Genomic DNA, 18,463 nt, shown 5'->3' with positions numbered 1-18,463 from the left:
AAGGATTCCTGGTATAGGAGGGAACGTTTATCGATCCTGACTGACTCTATTCATGAAAGACCCACCCTAAACTGTTCGGGGAAAAATTGAGAACAAGAGAGTGCTCCAGAGGGATAAGTTTGGGAGGGTCGGGGTGGAGGGGGTCCAGATGGGGACACGTGTGTGTAACCTGATAATCGCTTCGCGCCATAGCAATTCGCGCCATAAAATGTAACTGTTTAAATGTTTTAAATTAGCCAATCATGTAAGACCGCGCCAACCTTTTCCCGCTTTGTGCTTCCAAACCCTATATAAGAATTTGCCCTTTAAGGTCCGGGGTCGACTCCTCTGTCTCCTGCGAGAGATACGTGTCGACCCGGAGCTCTGCTTAATAAACCTCTTGCGTTTGCATCAAGCTCGGTCTTCTGTGTCTGTGGGTCCGCGCCTTCCCGAGACTGGAGTTGGGGTTTCCTTTTTGGGATCCTACACAGCCAAGTGTGGAAATGGGAGAAGGAATCTCAAATCCACTTCCCTGAAAATCGGGACTCAGGGATATTGATGGGGTTGGGGCAAGGTGGTCTGAAATGATCAGAGGTGAGGAGAGATGAGGTAGTGATGATGATGATCTGTGCAAGTGTAGTCAGGCTTCATGCCACTTCATAGAATGCACGTTCACAGAATTCCAGCCTTAGCATGTTCCGAGGTAGAGTTCCAACTTCTTGCTGTCAAAAGGTTGCTTATCAGACATATGTCTGTGTGGGCCCAGTTGGGTGGGTGGTCTCAATCTGGCCTGAAGTGGACAAGGGGTTCAATTCCTGAAAAAAATAGCTCAAACACCTATGACCATGGTAAGCCCGGCTCCAGGGGTATGTTACCTATAGGAACCTAGTGGGAGTCAGATAGCATATTGCCTAAACAGCACAGTTAACAATGGGTAAGTTTATCATACAGATTTAAGTCCTTGCTTTCTGTTCTGATAAGTTTCTAGGTAAGGCCATCCCCCTCTTCTTCCTGGTACAGGGAAGAAGACACCTTTACAAATGGAGATTTTCTTTACAAATGTAAATATCTCTTATAAAGGGTAACCAGAACTAAGAATGGGCTTAGCACAGACCCACCCAGATACCCGGAGATGTCTATGGTGATGGCCTGTTCCGGGGGCAGGCCTCCCATCCCAAACTCCCCTTGTCAGTCAGTGGGGGTGGAGGCCAAAGTGTCAGTCAGGCAGAAACACATTTTGAGGTGGCCAATTCTGATTCCTCATAGTTACTAGCTGCTTAATCATCAATGGCTAACTGTTTGCTGGTTTCATAAGGGAAGTGATATTGTAGAAAAGAATATTGTAACTTTGTAACTTTGAATGACCTCTGACAAACTAACCCAGCTGGATATGCACCCTCCACGAGATCTAACTGCTCTGTAGATTTTATGACCCCTGCTTGTGAACGTACCTCCCAGCCATGATATGATAAGATAACTTTGTTCTTTTGAGTTCCTTAGGAATGTGATGACCCCTGAACAGAGACTCTATGCTGATAGCCATCATCAAAGAAAACTGAAAGATCTGGTGTGACACTCCCAGTCACTAACACCAGAAGATCAACATTCCTAACCCCCTCCCATAAAGCCCACTGGCCTATATAACTGCTGTAAGAATTTGTGCCCCCTTAAGATCGTTCTTTGAGATGTTAGTTGGCCATCGTCCCCCTTGTTAGCAAGCTGTAATAAACTGCTCTTTCTTTTCCATCATCTTGCCTCTTGCCGATTGGTTTTTGTCTCAAAGCGGCGAGCAGATTGTGCCTTTTGTGCAGTAACAAAAACTGATTTGGCTTGAACAAAAAGCTTGACTTATGGCCTATAAAACATGTTGTACATCTCCTTAACCATTAAAGTAAAGAATACACTCCTTTAAGATAAGAATGCATGCTTCCCCTCCTACGCCTTACTGGTAATGTCTTATTGGTGTGGGAGATCAAGATTTGGCCACCCTGAAATATATCTCTTTACCTTGATTGTTTTCTCTGAAGGACATTTGACCTCCCCCACTAACTGCCTAAAGAATTTGACATGGTGGCTCCTTCCTGGAACAGATCTTCTATCATGATGGCTATAAAGATAATGTAAAATAGATGTTACAATGGGAGGGGCACCAAGCCCCTTTTATCAAAAACTCTGTCTCTCACTGACCACATTATCTATAGATGACCCCGAAAAGAATTGTCCTCCTGCCCTCTGAAGTCCCAGGCCACTACCCACCCCCAACACGCTCCTCGCCTTTAGCTGCAATACTTAAGCAAGCAGCTTAGACAGAGGGATGAGTTGCTCATTTCTGAGCTTCTCCCATGTATACATGTTATTAAACTTGGTATTATTTTCTCCTGCTAACCTGTCTTGTTGATTATTTGGCCAGCCAGAAGAACCTTAAGGGAAAGGGCAGAGGGAGATTCTCCCTCTTCCCCCGACATTGGTAACGCCTGGATTAGTCCCTTTTCTGACATCATGGGCACGTTGACTTACAAATTTTCAATTGAATATCTCTTTGAAATTGTGATAAAAATGTATCCTGGGTGTGTTTAATATTATGTTCTTTGTTCTAAAAAGATATGACTGTACTGAAAACCACGCTTCTCTGGAACCCTTTCTAAAGCCTTCCCAGGTTATACTTCTCACTCTGGCTCAAGTAAACTCACCTTATTTCTCTTATCTATACAATGGTTATTGGTTATTTTGTGTCGACAAATGTACAGGACAGGCCCCTACAACAACGAATTATCCAGGCCAAAGAGTTCAGAGTGCAGAAGTTGAGAAACCCTGCCACAGAGCAGATGGTTTTCAAATGTTAGTTTGCACCAGAATCACTTCTATTGTTGGACCTGCCCTCAGAGTTTCTGATTCAGTAGGTCTGGGGTGGAGCCCCAGGATTTGCATTTCTATCAAGTTCCCAGGTGAAGCAGCTATTGATCTGGGGCCTCACTAGGGAACCACCCTGCTAGAGAGAAAGGCTTCGTACCTTCCCCAGGAAGAGCGAGTAAAGCGTCTAGGCTACCATGCATGGTAGCAGGTTGAGTTGAGGTGCCAAGAAGGGGGGGGATATTTCTGCCCTGCTGGCCCCTGCACCCGAGGCACTTCTGGGTTCCCTCTAGGCTCGGTGGAGGTCCTGGCGTCTCGATGGTCGCTCGGGTGGGGGGCGTGGCCTGGGCGGGGTGCGGTAGGCGGGCCGAGGCAAGCCGAGCGCTCTCGTGCCGCACGTTGCGCGGCCGCGACGTCCGACGCCGGCGGGGAAGCGGGGTTCCAGGCACAGCGTTGTGCCGGGTGTCCAGCTCAGATCCGCACAGCTCGGGCCCGACCACAGCAGGTAGGCGTCGTCCAGCTCGCGCCACCGACCCGGCCCAGCTCGGGTGCGGGAGCGGCGGGGCCTGGCGTTGCGTTTTCTCAACGGTGCCCTAGGCATTGGCTCTTAAAGCCGCGCGTGGACGGTGGGCAGGCGGGACCTGGACAGGGACAATGGGCCTCCGGACGCCCAGCTCCGAGGGCCGCAGGGGGCGCTTCTGCTGCGGGGCGGGGACACGGGGCGGGGGCCGAGGCGGGCTCAGCCCGGAGTTAGCGGGGATGGGGTGGGACCGGGGGCGGGAGCCTTTGGGCGGGGCAGGGGACGAGGCCAGGGGGCCAGGCTGCGGCGGGCCGCGCTAATGCAGATATACGGAGAGCCGAGCGGCCCGGACCGGTGGGCCGAGTCGGGGGCGGGGCCGGTTGAGAGGAAGGGCTGTGGGCGGAGTTGGGGCCGGGGCAGGCTGTGTGGCAGTGCGGATCCCCCGCCACGCCCCTTTGGGAGAGGCTCCGCTGGGGGTGCGCTGGGTGCAGGGCATTTCTGGCGTTTCTGCCTGCTTCTGGGATCGCTGAGGTTCCGGAGGGTGTTTGTTTTCCCGTTTTCCTCACTTTCCTTTGATATTGAGATGAGGAAGAGAAGAAGGGAGGGGGGCCTATATATCACAAAGGCCTTTCTTTCTTGAGCCGTTTTACACTCTGCTCCGTTTTGAGGTATTTACAAAGTGTCTTATTTGAAAAATCATTTTGAAATAATTTCAGAATTAAAAAACTGTAAAAAAATTGGACAGAGAATTCCCACATTCTACTTACCTGGTTCCTCAAATGTTAATATCTTATTTAACAGAACAATTAGCAAAACCAGGACACTAACATATACAAATCTTATTCAGATTTGTCTGGTAGTCTCACCTATTTCTTTTTTGTAGTATAGGATGCAAGTTAGGATTTAGTTGCATTTAGTTGTAGTGTCTCATTGGAAAAATTTACATTTTGAGCAGTAGAGGCCCCCTTCCCCCTCCTCGCCCCCAAGACCCTTCAGAGTGGTCCTGGGAGCGCCAGGTTTCAAATCAAAGAGTCTTTTCTTCCTGGGTGCCAGGGCCTGTTGAGAATGTCCAGCTGGGCCTCTGGGCGGCTTTGGCACAGGAGGTCACTCTCTGTGACCCACTGGCCCTGGCCACTTGCTCAGCCTCTCCTTGTTCTCCCCCCTCTCAGGCCGACCTCCTTCTGCCTTTAGATCTCTGAAGACATCGTCCTTGGCCATCTTCTCTTTCAGTCTGGGCTTCCTCCTTGGTGATCTCTTGTGGTTTCTAGGATTCTTGCAGCTTTGAGCATTCCATGAATGCTCAGGAATCTCACTCGTTTATGACTCCAGCCCAGGTCATTTCTCTGTCCCAGACTCGCAGAACTTGTGGCCTACCTGATGCATTTCTGGGTTATCTCAAAAGCATTTCCGGGTCATCTCAAAAGCATTTCCTTCTCAGTATCTGCAGACACAGCTCAAACTTGCCCACATGTGGTCCCCTTCTTGTGCTCCCAGCCTCTGTGAATGGCACCACCCTACCCCAGCCACTTAGCCTGAACCCCAAGATCAGCCCTTCACCTACCCCTCAGTCAACTCAGACTTGTTGGTTTACTGTTTGAATCCCCCCTGGGCCGGCCCATTTTTCTCTGTAGGCACCACCATCCTGCCTTCCTATCTCCCTGTGCCTGCTTTGGTGCTCTCACTCAGTTGTCCACACCACAGTCCGAATAAGCTTGTTGATACAAACTTGATTGTGTCATGCACTGCCTGTAATCTTTTTTAATTTCCTTTTGCTTTAGGATAAAGACAAGTCTCCTTAACAGTGCCTTCAAGGCCCTGCAGTGCTGGTCCAGCCTCTTCTTGTACCCCTTCTTCCTTGGGTTCCCTACTCTAGCCTGACTGGCTTTGCTTTCCCCCTCATTTGTTGTTCCCTCTCCTGGGATTCTGTTTCCTGCCCACTTAGGGAATTCTTACGCTTCCTGCAGATCTCTGTCTCGTCTTCCCTTCCTTAGGGAAGCATTCTGTGACCTCCCTGACTAGGTCTGGGTGCTGTTTTGTGGGTCCTGATCTCTCCTCTCTTTGGTAACCCTGTTACAGTGGCAATTTTTTACATACATGCTTGGCACCTAGTAGACACTTAGGATGTTTGCCAAGTGAATGAAGAAGTGATGGGGTACTTAATATAGCTGCCCAGCAGCCTCTATCTGGACATCACTCCCTTTGGGAATTTGCTTAGCCTGTAGGAATTTGCTTGCTTACTCTTGTCCCATTCCTCTGTTGGTTCTTTTAGGCAGGGCAGGAAGGATGGAGGGGCACACCAGAAGGGATGGAGGGCCTGGGGAGCATAGCCCAAGGACCACTGAAAGGGAGAAATGGCTTTTGCTGCCCTTCCTGCCTAGCTACTCCTTCCATCCTGGTTGAATCTGCTGTATTAATTGACTCTCCATTGACAGACATTTCCTATGCAGGGTTTCAGAGAATCTTTAGGAAGATATTTTGGTTAGTGTCAATCATATATCAAGAGTTCTTAGTTCTATTCTAAATAGCTATCTCAAAGCCAAAAAGTGAAGGTGAAAATGAAGGCCTGCTGCAGGATGAGGTAGATGGGGTTCCCTGGACTGTGGCCATTTGCTCTGCAACATGAGTTGTTCAGTTCAGCAAATATTTATTGGGTGCCTATTGCATGCCAGGAGCCATGTTGTCTTCTGGGGATACAAAGCTGAATAAATTCTACACCCGTCCTGCCATCAGAGGGCATGTGCTGGGGGTCAACATGCAGTAATCAAGGTGAAACCTGTGATAGAGGAAGCCTGGGCTTGGAGAACGACATTACGGGTCATGGGGTGGCCGGAGCTGAGGCAGCGGCTGGTCAGGGGAAGGCTGGGGACCAGGCTGTGAGTGGCCTTGACCTTATTTCAGGGCTTGTGGGGTTGTGACCCAGGGAGGTTCTGCTCAGGCTGTGAGGATAGGCTAGTGTCATAATGACTGGTTGAGGGCTGTCACTGAAAGTTAGTGGATGAGGGACAGCCTAGGGCACAACAGAGGAAAAGATGATGAGATGAACTGCTGAGGGTAAGGGTGACTGTGAAGTGGTAACACAGGCCTCTGACCCAAACCTGGCCAGACACGAGGAAAAAGAATGTTTGAATTTTGTCAGAGTCATACTGAAGCACCCTTTAATCAAACATAGAATTTTTGCAGCAAGATGTATTGATATCTACAGTAAATAATATAAATAGAGATTATAAAGAGCCTCAGATCATTTCTGACTTTACTGCCAGAGTTTGTTGCCAAATTTTGAAAAATTGTTCATTTTTCACAGCATTTTTGACTTCTGAAAATTGTGGGTAAGGGATTGTGGATCTGAAATGATAGCTAACACTTGTAGAGCCAGGTCTGTTGTGTGTGTTTCACATGCATTGACTCTTGTCCTCACAGCAACCCTACGAGAGTCAGTACCATGAAGATGCTGTTTTACAGGTGAGGAGATGAGGGCCCAGAGAAGGTAAGTGACTTGCCCATAGTTGCATAGCTTGTCACTGATGGCTCCATAGTCCACATTCTTGCCGGGCAGCAGACTTGTGATTGGCAGGGGAGGTTGCTGAAGGACCAAGGTCTTTCTCCTGCATTTCAGACACCTGGCTTCTGCAGCTAGCCTGTCTGAGTGCCAAGGAAGGTCAGAAGAGAGTGAAGGTGGGAGCCCCACAGAGGTCATTGTCACATACTCTGATTCACTGAGGGCCTGTGGGGACTCGTTTCCATAATGCCTGGATCTTGTGGTCTGGTTGGGCAATGAGCTTTTCTTACAAGCTGTAGGGGAATGTAAGTGCAATGTCAAGTGAACCAGAGGAGGAGGTGTGTGGTTAGAGGTGCCATCTGGACAAGCTGGGACATGGGCTGGCTGGGCTTTGAGAAAATTCAGGTAAACAATTTCATAAAGATTATATAAGGAGATTCTTCATGAGACTGTAGAGTGGAGAGATGACTGTATTCTAATTTTCTTCCTTTAGTGGCGCAAGATATTTGTGTTTTGGAACACTGCAGACGAACGCCTTCTGCTTGCCACTCCCTCATCACTGCAGACGGCAGTCTTCCCAAGGGATGCTGAGTGGATCAGCTTGATAGTATTTGCTCATTTGTGTGCAAGTATCCCTGTGCTTTTCTGTGTGCATGTGTGAGTGTGCCAAATATGCATTCAAAAATATATAAAATGCATAGGAACAGTTTTTAAAGAATTATGAAACAACTTTGAATATTGTGTCAGTTTAAGAAATAGAACCTTATCAAAACGTTAGAAGTCCCCTGTGTGTCTGCCTTAATTGCATCTTTTCTCTTCAAAGGTAACCACAATCCTGAAGTTCCTCTTAATCATTCTTTGCTTTTCTTTTATAGTTTTACCATGTGTATGTACGTATCTCCAGATTATATGTATATATTTTAGTTTTGTTTGACTTTTTGGTTCTGATAAAATGAAATCACGTAGCAAGTTTTCTGAGTTTTTTTGCTCAGTATATTTTTGAGATGTGTTCAGTGGTGCATGTGGCTGAAGTTCTTCATTCTCTTTTTCTGTTGTATTCCACTGTATCCTTTCTATTGATGGCCATTTTGGCTGTCTCTAGTTTTTGCTACTGTAGATAAACAGCGCTGTAGTGGATATTCTGGTGCCAGTCTCCTGGTACACAGGTATAGTAGTTCTCAAATGGTGTTGGGGAGGTATCGGGGTGAGAGGAGGAAAGGAGACGCTTTTGGTTGTCATAACTGGGAGGTGGGGTGCTACTGTCTCTAGTGCGTAGAGGCCAGGCATGCTGCTAAACATCCTGCATTGCACAGGACACCCTCCCCACCCCTTCCTCCAACCCTTCCACACACCAGAGAACTGTCCAGCCCCAAATGCCAGTGCCAAGGCTGAGGACTCTTGCTCTAGGGTAAATACTTGGGGTGGACTGCTGGGTGGAAGGGGAGTTCAACTTGAGTAGTTACTAACGCACTGTTTCCACTTCTTTCAGCAGTGTATGGCCTCTTGCATTACTGGTTGTCCTCTCCAGCACTTGGTAATGCCTGCCTTTAAAATTTTTGCCAACCTGATATATGTGAAATGATATCTTATTGTAGTTTTACTTTTCATTTCTTGATGGTAATGAGATTGAGTGTCTTTTCATGTCTGTTTGCTGTTTGTATTTCTTTTGAGAAGTGCCTCCTAATATCCTTTTGCCAGTTTTCCTGTTGGGTTATTTGTTTTTCTTAATTGCTTTTGGGATTTCCTTCTATATCATAGATTCTGTATGTATTCTAGATACTAAGCCCTTATGTTTGTTGCAAATAACTTTTCCCACTTAAGACTTTTTTCTGATGAACAGAAAGTTCTTAATTTAAATGTGGTAGAATTTATCAATCATTTTCTTTATGGTTAATGCTTTTTGTGTGCAGATGTTCCTGGCGGATCCCCAGGTGGACGAGACTGCCTCTGGGACCCCACTTGAGCAGGGCGGGAGCCGGTCACAGGGCTGCTTCAGCGTCCACAGCTGGGACTAAGGTCAGCAGGCCTGCTACTGGGGCTCAGATGGACGTGTCTCCCATTGGTTTCCTGGGAAGGCGGGACTTCCTCTAGACTGAGGCAGAGTGGGGCTGAAACAAAGTGTCAGGGCCACTTCAGGTTCCACAGCCGGCACTGAGGTCGGCAGGCCTGCTACCAGGGGCATGAATGGCTGTTGCTGGGTCCCTGGGTGAGCAGGCCTGAGAGCAGGATTAGAGTCAGGTCACAGGGCTACTTTAGGATCCGTAGTCTGGTCCAAGGATTCGGTTCTGTTACCAGGGGTATGGACAGCGTGACTCCTCCTGGGTCCCTTGGCAGATGGGACTGGTTGTAGCATCATGGCCAGGCCGGCCTGGAGCTGAGTCCTTCAGGAGTCAGGGCTGCTCTCAGTTTGCAGGCGGAACCACGTTGGCTGAGCTTGCCACCAGGGTGCAGGTCTGCCTTTTTGAAGCAGCTCTCCTTGGTCTTGGGGTTCGATGGGGTTTTGCACCCTCCTTCTTGGATCCCAGAGCTCCCACAAAGACACCTTTCTCCGTGGTTGGCTGCTAGAGCGTTGCTGGTGCAGGGAGATGCAAGTGGGCACTTCCTGTCCCACTGTCCTGCTGCCGTCACTCCCGTCTCTCTCTATTTAGTGTGGATCAGACGTGTCCACTTGATCAGTAATCACTGAAAGAGGTATGTCGTAATCTGTCACTACTATGATGGATTTGTCAGTTTCTATAGTTCTGTTAATTTTTACTGTATTTTGAAGTTATGTTATTAGATGCATGAAGTTTAAAATTATTGTATCTTTCTGGTGAGTCAAAACTTTTTCCTCTGTGAAGTGACCCTGTTTTTCTCTGATAGTTTTTCTGTTTTTTGTCTTGTTTTATGTTATTTTTAATTGTAAAAACACATAAAATAAATATAAATAAAATAAAATTTATCATCTTAACCAATTTTTTTTTTTTTTTGTGAGGAAGATTGGTCCTGAGCTAACATCTGTTGCCAATCTTGCTCTGTTTGCTGGAGGAACATTGCTTCTGAGCTAACATCTGTGCCAGTCTCCGTCTGCTTTGTATATGGGATGCTGCCACAGCATGGCTTGAGGAGTGGTCTGTTGGTCCAAACCCACCATCCCTGGGCCGCCAAAGTGGAGCACACAAACCTAACCACCACGCCTCTGGGGGCCCCATCTTAACCACTTTTAAGTGTACATTTCAGTAGTGTTAAGTATACTCATATTGTTGTGCAATCTCCAGAACTTGATCTTGCAGAACTGAAACTATATCCATTAATCAGTAACTCCCCATTTCCTCCTCCACCTACTCCTAGCAAACACCATTCTATCTTCTGTTTCTATGAATTTAAATACTTTAGATACTCCGTGTAAGTGGAATCATACAGTATTCGTCTTTTTGTGACTGGTTTATTTCATTTAGCATAATGTTCTCAAGTTTCATCCATGTTGTAACATATGACAAGATTTCCTCCCTTTTTAAGGCTGAATAATATTCCATTGTAGGTATATGCCACATTTTCTTTATCCATTCATCTATACATGGATATTAGGGTTGCTCCCACCTCTTGTCTATTGTCAGTAGTGCTGCTGTGAACATGGATGTCTCTTTGAGACCCTGCTTTCAATTGTTTTGGTTATATGCCCACAAGTGGGATTACTGGATCATACAGTAGTTCTATTTTTAAGTTTTTGAGGAACCACCAGACTGGTTACACCATTTTACATTCCCATCAGCAGTGCACAAGAGCTGTAGTTCTTCCACATCCTCACCAACATTTCTTATTTTCTGTTTTTCTGATAGTGGTCATCCTAATGGGTGTAAGGTGATATCTCATTGTGGTATTGATTTACATTTCTCTAATGATTAGTGATGTTGAGCATCATTTCATATGTTTATTGGCCATTTGTATATCTTCTTTGGAGAAATGTTAATTTAGGTTCTTGTACAGTTTTTGAAATGGGTTACTTTTTTTTTTATCAAGGTCATAATAGTTTGTAACATTGTGAAATTTCAGTTGTACGTTATTATTTGTCAGTCACCATATAAATGCGTCCCTTCACCCCTTGTGCCCAACCCCCCAACCCCCTTCCCCTTGGTAACCACTGAACTGTTACCTCTGTCCATGTGTTAGTTTATCTTCCACATCAGTGAAATCATATGGTGTTTGTCTTTCTCTTTCTGGCTTATTTCACTTAACATAATACCCCCAAGGTCCATCCATGTCATTGTGAATGGGACAATTTTGTCTTTTTCTATGGCTGAGTAGTATTCCGGTGTATATATACACCACATCTTCTTTTTATTTATTTATTTATTTATTTATTTTTTCCCCCAAAGCCCCAGTAGTTGTATGTCATAGCTGCACATCCTTCTAGTTGCTGTATGTGGGACGTGGCCTCAGCATGGCCAGAGAAGTGGTGCATTGGTGCACGCCCGGGATTTGAACCCGGGCCGCCAGGAGCGGAGCACGCACACTTGACCGCTAAGCCACAGGGCCGGCCCATACACCACATCTTCTTTATCCATTCGTCAGTTGATGGGCACTTGGGTTGCTTCCACATCTTGGCTATTGTGAATAATGCTGCAGTGAACATAAGGGTGCATAAGTCTCTTTGAATTATTGATTTCAAGTTCTTTGGGTAAATACCCAGTGGTGGGATAGCTGGGTCATATTGTATTTCTAGTTTTAATTTTTTGAGGAATCTCCATACTGTTTTCAATGGTGGCTGCACCAGTTTGCATTCCCACCAGCAGTGTATGAGGGTTTCCTTTTCTCCACAACCTCTCCAACATTTGTTATTTTCTGTCTTGGTGATTATAGCCATTCTAATGGGTGTAAGGTGATATCTTAGTGTAGTTTTGATTTGCATTTCCCTGATGATTAGTGATGTTGAACATTTTTCATGTGCCTATGTGTATTCTGCTGTTTTGGTATGGAATGTAACTGTTAAGCCCATCTGATCTAGCATTTCATTTAAATCCACTATTTCCTTGTTAACTGTTTGTCTGGATAGTCTATCCATTGATGTAAGTGGGCTGTTGAGGCCCCCTACTATTATTGTGTTGCTGTGCATCTCTCCCTTTAGGTTTCTTAATAGTTCCTTTATCTACTTTGTTGTTCCTGTGTTAGGTGCATATATATTCTTATTGTTATGTTCTCTTGGTGCGATTTCCCTTTTATCATAATATACTGCCCCTCTTTGTCTCTCATTAACTTTTTTATCTTGAAGTGTGCGCTGTCTGATATAAGCACGGCAACATCTGTTTTCTTTTGTTTGCCATTTGCGTGGAGTATTGTCTTCCATCTCTTTACTCTGAGCCTTTGTTTGTCTTTAGAACTGAGACGTGTTTTTTGGAGGCAGCATATTGTTGGGTCATGTTTTCTGATTGATCCTGCCACTCTGTGTATTTTGATTGGAGAATTCAATCCATTTCCATTTAGAGTGATAAGTTGATATATGAGGGCTTAATGCTGCTAATTTTATCACTCGTTTTCCAGTTCTGCGTTTCCCTTGTTTCTCATCCCAAGTATTTTGGACTACCGATTCAGTTTAGTAGTTCTCTATGATGGTTTTCTTAGTTTTCTATTTATTTATTATTTGTGTCTCTGTTCTGATTGTTGGTTTAGTGGTTACCATGAAGTTTGTATTAAAAAATCTCATAGATGAGATAGTCCATTTTCTGATAGCCTGTTATTTCCTTACACTAAGCCGATTCCATCCCCTTCCTCTTCCTCTTCTAAGTTATTATTGTTACAACTTATTCCATCTTGTGCTGTGACTTCGTGGTTAAAAGGATGAGGTTATATTTATTTTTGATGTTTTCCTTCCCTTTATCTTTAATGTTATAATTGTTTGCTAACCTGTTCTGATAGAGAGCTACAATTTTGTGACTTTGTCTACCTATTTATCTCCTTGCTCAAGGCTTTGTAACCCCACCTTTTTTTTTTTTCTCAGGTGTGAGGGCCTTCTTGAGCATTTCTTCTTGGGGGGTCTTGTGGGGATGAACTCCCTTAGCTTTTGTTTATCTGCGAAAGTTTTTATTTCTCCATCATATCTGAAGGACATTTTCGCTGGATCGAGTATTCTTGGCTGCAAGTTTTTGTTTTTCAGAATTTTGAATATATCATACAGCTCTCCTAGCCTGAAGGGTTTCTGCTGAGAAATCTGCTGAGAACATGATAGGGGTTCGTTTGTAAGTTATTTTCTCCTGCCTTGCTGCCCTTAATATTTTTTGTCATTGACTTTTGCCAGCCTTACTACTAGATGTCTTGGGGAAGGTCTTTTTACCTTCATATAGTTAGGAGTTCTCTTGGCTTCTTTCACTTGCATTCCAGCTCCTTCCCCAGATTTGGGAAGTTCTCAGCTATTATTTCTTTGAACAAGCTTTCTGCTCCATTTTCCTTCTCTTTTCGCTCTGGAATACCTATAATCCTTATGTTGCATTTCCTAATTGAGTCAGATATTTCTCAGAGAATTTCTTCATGTCTTTTTGCTTTTAGTTCTCTCTCCTCCTCCATCTGAAACATTTCTATATTTCTGTCCTCCAGACTGCTGATTCTCTTCTCCATAATATCAGCTCCTCCAGATTTTTCTTTGTCTAATCCATTGTGTTTTTCATCTCCAACATTTCTGATTTGTTTTCTTTATGGTTTCAGTCTCTTTTGTGAAGAAGTTCCTGATTTCACCAAACTGCTTATTTGTATTTTCTTGTAACTGCTTGAGTTTTTTTATGATAGCTATTTTGAATTCTCTGTATTCAGATTATAAATTTTTGTGCCTTCAGGATTGATTTCTGCGTGCCTGTCATTTTCTTCTGGTCTGGAGATTTAATATATTTTTTCATACTGTTTGACAGCGTGGATTTGTGCCTCTGCATAATGATCGTATCTGGTTGCAGCTTCTACCTGCTGCCAGTAGGTGGGGGTCAAGAGTTGTGTATTCTGAGCCTCCTCCGACCCCAGCTCACTTGCGTACAGCTGCTGCTTTTCTAATATATGCACAGGTGCTCTGGGCAACTGGCTGAGCTGGAGCACTGGGCAGGGGAGGGGCACTTTCTTTTGCCTGCATGATCTTGGGGCCATTGCAGCTCTGCCCTCACTATCTGCTCTCCTGTGGTGCTGGCTTGATGAAGACAACCCCCGTAATAGCTTAGTCACCTCCGTGTGAAGCTTTCCCATGGGCTGTGAGGGAACTTTGAAAGTGAAAGTATTCCTGTGGAGGGCCATCCCTCCCCTCTCTGTTCCCGAGCCACACGTGCAAGGTCCAGAGCCTGGGGTACCTGGCATTGGGGAGGGAGAGGAGATCCCTTTACCTCCTTCCACATCCTGCAGGGGAGTGCAGCACCTCCACCTTCAGATGTATGGCTGTGTAGGTGTCTCAGACGTCTTTTGTGTTGTGTGAATGTCCTCTGTTGGTATATGAATGTCCTTTTTATTGTATCTTATGGAGGAGAGTCTAAGGGGAGAGCTCACTTTGCTGTGATGCTGACATCACTGGGCCTGGGTTACTTGTTTTTGTTCTTAAGTTGGTGAGAGTTCTCTATATATTCTAGATTTTAACTCCTTATCAGATATATGATTTGCAAATATTTTTCCCCATTCGGGGAATTGTCTCTTCATGCTTTTGATTGTATCCTTGGATGCACTTTTAAGTTTGATGTAGTCCCATTTGTCTATATTTGCTTTTGTTGCCTGTGCTTTTGGTGTCATATTCAAGGAATCTGCCAGATCCAATGTCATGAATCTTTTCCTGTTTTTTCCTAAGAATTTTATTTTTAAGTCTTTTGTTTGGGTCTTTGATACTTTTTGAGTTAATTTTTGTATATAGTGTAAGGTAAGGGCCCAGCTTTATTCTTTTGCATGTAAATATCCAGTTTTTCCAACATCATTTGTTAGACTGTTCTTTCCGTATTGAGTGGTTGTGGCATCCTTTTTGAAGATTACCTGACCATATACATGAGAGTTTATTTCTGGCTCTCTATTCTAATTCACGGGTCTATATGTTTTTCTTTATGCCCGTACCACACTGTTTTGATTTCTGATGCTTTGTAATGTGTATTGAAATGAGGAAGTGTGAGTCCTCCAATCTTCTTCTTTTCCAAAATTGTTTTGGCTCTTTGGGGTCCCTTGATATTTCATATGAATTTTAGGATGGATTTTTTTATTTCTGCAAAAAATGCCATTGGAATTTTGATAGAGGTTGTGTTGAATCTGTAGATTACTTTGGGTAGTATTGACATCTTAGCAAAATTAAGTCTTCCAATCCATGAACATTAGATGTCTTTCCATTTTTTTGTTTTTTTTTTGGTGAGGAAGATTGGCCCTGAGCTAACATCTATTGCCAGTCTTGCTCTTTTTGCTTATGGAAGATTGTCACTGAGCTAATCTCTGTGGCAATCTTCTGCTATTTTGTATGTGGGATGCTACCACACCATGGCTTGATAAGTGGTGTATAGGTCCATGCTTGGGATCTGAACCTGTGAACCCTCCACTGAAGTGGAGTGCACGTACTTAACCACTATGCCACTGGTCTGGCCTCTTTTTTGTGTTTTTTTTTTTAATTGGTTTTATTAATGTTTTGTAGTTTTGTGTACAACACTTTCATCTCCATGCTTAGAATTGTGTCTAAATATTTTATTCTTTTCAGTGCTGTGGTAAAGAGTTGTTTTCTTAATTTTCACTTCAGATTGTTCATTGTTAGTGTGTAGAAATACAACTGATTTTTGTGTGTTGATTTTGCTTTCTGCAACTTTGCTGAATTTGTTTATTAGTTCTAACAGTTCTTCTTTTTGAATCTTTAGGGATTTCTTTTTGTGTGTGTGTGTGTGTGAGGGAGATCAGCCCTGAGCTAACATCCGTGCTAATCCTCCTCTTTTTGCTGAGGAAGACCGGCTCTGAGCTAACATCTATTGCCAATCCTCCTCCTTTTTTTCTTTCCCCAAAGCCCCAGTAGATAGTTGTATCTCATAGTTGCACATCCTTCTAGTTGCTGTATGTGAGATGCGGCCTCAGCATGGCCAGAGAAGCGGTGTGTCTGTGCGCACCCGGGATCCGAACCCAGGCCGCCAGTAGCAGAGCGCACGCACTTAACCGCTAAGCCACCAGTAAGGGATTTCTGCATATAAGATCATGTTATCTGCAAACAGAGATAATTCTACTTCTTCCTTTCTAATTTGGATGCTTTTCATTTATTTTTCTTGCCTAATTGCTCTGGGTAGGACTTCTAGTACTGTGTTGAATAGAATGGCCAGAGTGGGCATCCTTTTCTTGATGCCATTCTTAGAGAAAAAGCTTTCAGTCTTTCACTGTTTCATGTGATGTTAGCTGTGATTTTTTTTCATATATGTGCTTTCTTATGTTGAGGTGGTTTCCTTCTATTCCTAGTTTATTAAGTGCTTTTATCATGAAAGAGTGTTCAATCTTGTCAAGTACTTTTTCTGCATTAACTGATAGGAACATATGGTTTTTGTCTTTCATTCTGTTCATGTGGTATATTACATTGGTTGATTTTTCACATGTTGAACTATCCTTGCATTCCAGAAATAAATCCCACTTGGTTGTGGTGTATAATCCTTTTAATGTGCTGTTGAATTCACTCTGCTAATATTTTGTTTGGATTTTTGCATCAATATTCATCCAGGGTATTGGTCTTTAGTTTTCTTGTGGTGTCTTTGTCTGGCTCTGATATCAGGGTAATGCTGGCTCAGTTATTGTTCTTTTCTACTCCAGAATTTCTGTTTTGTTCCTTTTTAAAGTCTGTTTGTTGATGTTCTCATGTTGTTCATGCATTTCCTGATTTTATTTAGTTGTCTATCAGTACTCTCTTCTAGTTCATTGACTATGTTTAAGAAGTTGTATTGAATACTTCGTCAAGAAATTCAGTCGTTCTTTAGGATCCATTCCTGGAGTTTTATTTTGTTTCTTTGATTGGGCCGTGTTTTCCTGTTTCATTCTATGCTTTGTAATCTGTTGTTGAGATTTGACCATTTGAAAAAGTGACCTCCTCTCCCAGTCTTTATGGGCTTGCTTGGTTCAGGGGAATACCTTCACCAGTCAGTCCATGTAGAGGTTTGGGACGTTTCCAACATTTTCTGGTGATGTCTTCTCTGTATTTGTGTGTACTTTTAACTGTCTCAGTTTCTGTAAGCTGCTTGCCCATTTCTTCTCAGGAGCTTGAGATCTCTTGCTCTCTCTGGCATCTGCCTGTAGAACTGCAGAATCTCTGCAGCTCTAGTGTGCTGTAGCCGCTACATTTTCAGTGGTTTCCAAACTGTGCCACCTTTTCCATCAGTGCTCCAAGTCTGGTGAGACAGAAATCTGTCCCTCAGGCAGCCCCTAGACAAGTCAGAATGTTGGACACACGATCCATTTTTGTTTTCCATCCCAAGGGAGGAGCTCCCATATGGGAGATTTACCCCAGTTGCACCTACCTACACTGAGTAGGGGGAGATGCATGTGTGTGCAAAATGCCATGAACTTTCCTACCCTTTTCTATGGAGTCCCATCTTGGTTTTCTGTTGGCCTGGTACTACACCGTCACAGGCTGTCTCTAGAGTTCTCACAAAAGTATTCTGGTCCATATATTGTTGTTAACTTGCATTTCTGTGGGGAATCAGGGCCTGGAACTACCTAGTCCACCATTGGCTGACATCACTTCCCCCATATGTGCCTTTTGATTGGATAGTTTAATCATTTACATTTAAAATAATTACTGATAAGGAAAGACTTACTTTTTCCATTTTACTGTTTGTTTTCTGTATATCTTATAGCTTTTTTGTCTCCCATTTTCTCCGTTACTGCCTACATTTGTGTTTAGTTAATTTTTTGTAGTGACATCTTTTGATTTCCTTTATGCATATTCTTTAGATCTTTTTTGTGGTTACTATGTATTACATAGAATATCCTAGTGTTGTAACTATCTAATTTTAGCTTATACCAACTTTACTTCATTTGCATACATAAACACTTCCCTTACAAATTTTTGTCCTCCTTATGTTACTGATGCCACAAATTAGATCTTTAATTTATCATCTTTTTCTGCTTTTATCTTTTAAATCTTATAGAAATAAAACGTGGAGTTACAAACAAAACGACAGTAATACTTTTTTTATATTAGTCTGTGTATTTACTTTACTGGTGAACTTTATATTTTCTTGAGTATGGCTTTGCGTTACTGTTTTGTATCCCTTCATTTCAACCTGAAGGACTCTCTTTAGCATATTTGGTATTGCAGGTCTAGTGGTAGTGAATTCCCTCAACTTTTATTTGTCTGGGAATGTCTAAATTTCTCTCTGATTTTTGAAGGACTGTATTGCTAAATATAGAAATCTTGGTTGACAGTTTTTTTCTTTCAGCACTTCAAATAGAGCAGATCACTTTCTTCTGGCCTTCAAGCTTTCTGATAAGAAATTGGCTGAAGACCTTATTGCAGATCGCTTGTATTTATGAGTTACTTCTCTCTTCCTGCTTTCAAGATTCTTGCTTGGGCTTTTGGCAGTTTGATTACAATGTGTCTTAGAGTGGATGTCTTTGAGATTCTCCTACTTCAAGTTCATTGAGTTTCTTGGATTTGTAGATACATGTCTTCCCTCAAATTTGGA

The 18,463-nt window shown here is 43.6% G+C and overlaps 1 protein-coding gene across 18 annotated transcripts in view; it reads left to right on the top strand.

The window, feature by feature from the left end:
• The first annotated feature begins 2,953 nt into the window (after window positions 1-2,953).
• PGBD2 (piggyBac transposable element derived 2) overlaps window positions 2,954-18,463 on the top strand; it is a 31,915-nt gene continuing 16,405 nt past the window's right edge. The window contains exons 1-7 of one of the 18 annotated variants that reach the window (XM_087443390.1): window positions 2,972-3,334; window positions 6,767-6,808; window positions 7,339-7,502; window positions 7,948-8,011; window positions 8,201-8,253; window positions 8,338-8,379; window positions 8,756-8,861. The gene's annotated coding sequence lies outside the window, so the exon portion shown is untranslated. Of the gene's footprint in view, window positions 3,335-6,766; window positions 6,834-7,338; window positions 8,380-8,755; window positions 8,862-8,893; window positions 9,537-18,463 lie in introns of those variants that run through there. The other 17 variants (XM_087443394.1, XM_087443389.1, XM_087443386.1 and 14 more) reach the window with 17 other exon arrangements.

The sequence above is a fragment of the Ceratotherium simum genome, chromosome 18, assembly GCF_057802395.1.
Source record: "Ceratotherium simum simum isolate JZ-2026a chromosome 18, ASM5780239v1, whole genome shotgun sequence".
Lineage (NCBI taxonomy): Eukaryota > Metazoa > Chordata > Mammalia > Perissodactyla > Rhinocerotidae > Ceratotherium > Ceratotherium simum.
The sequence above is the reverse complement of the archived record's forward strand: the minus strand, read 5'-3'. Positions and strand labels throughout refer to the sequence as shown.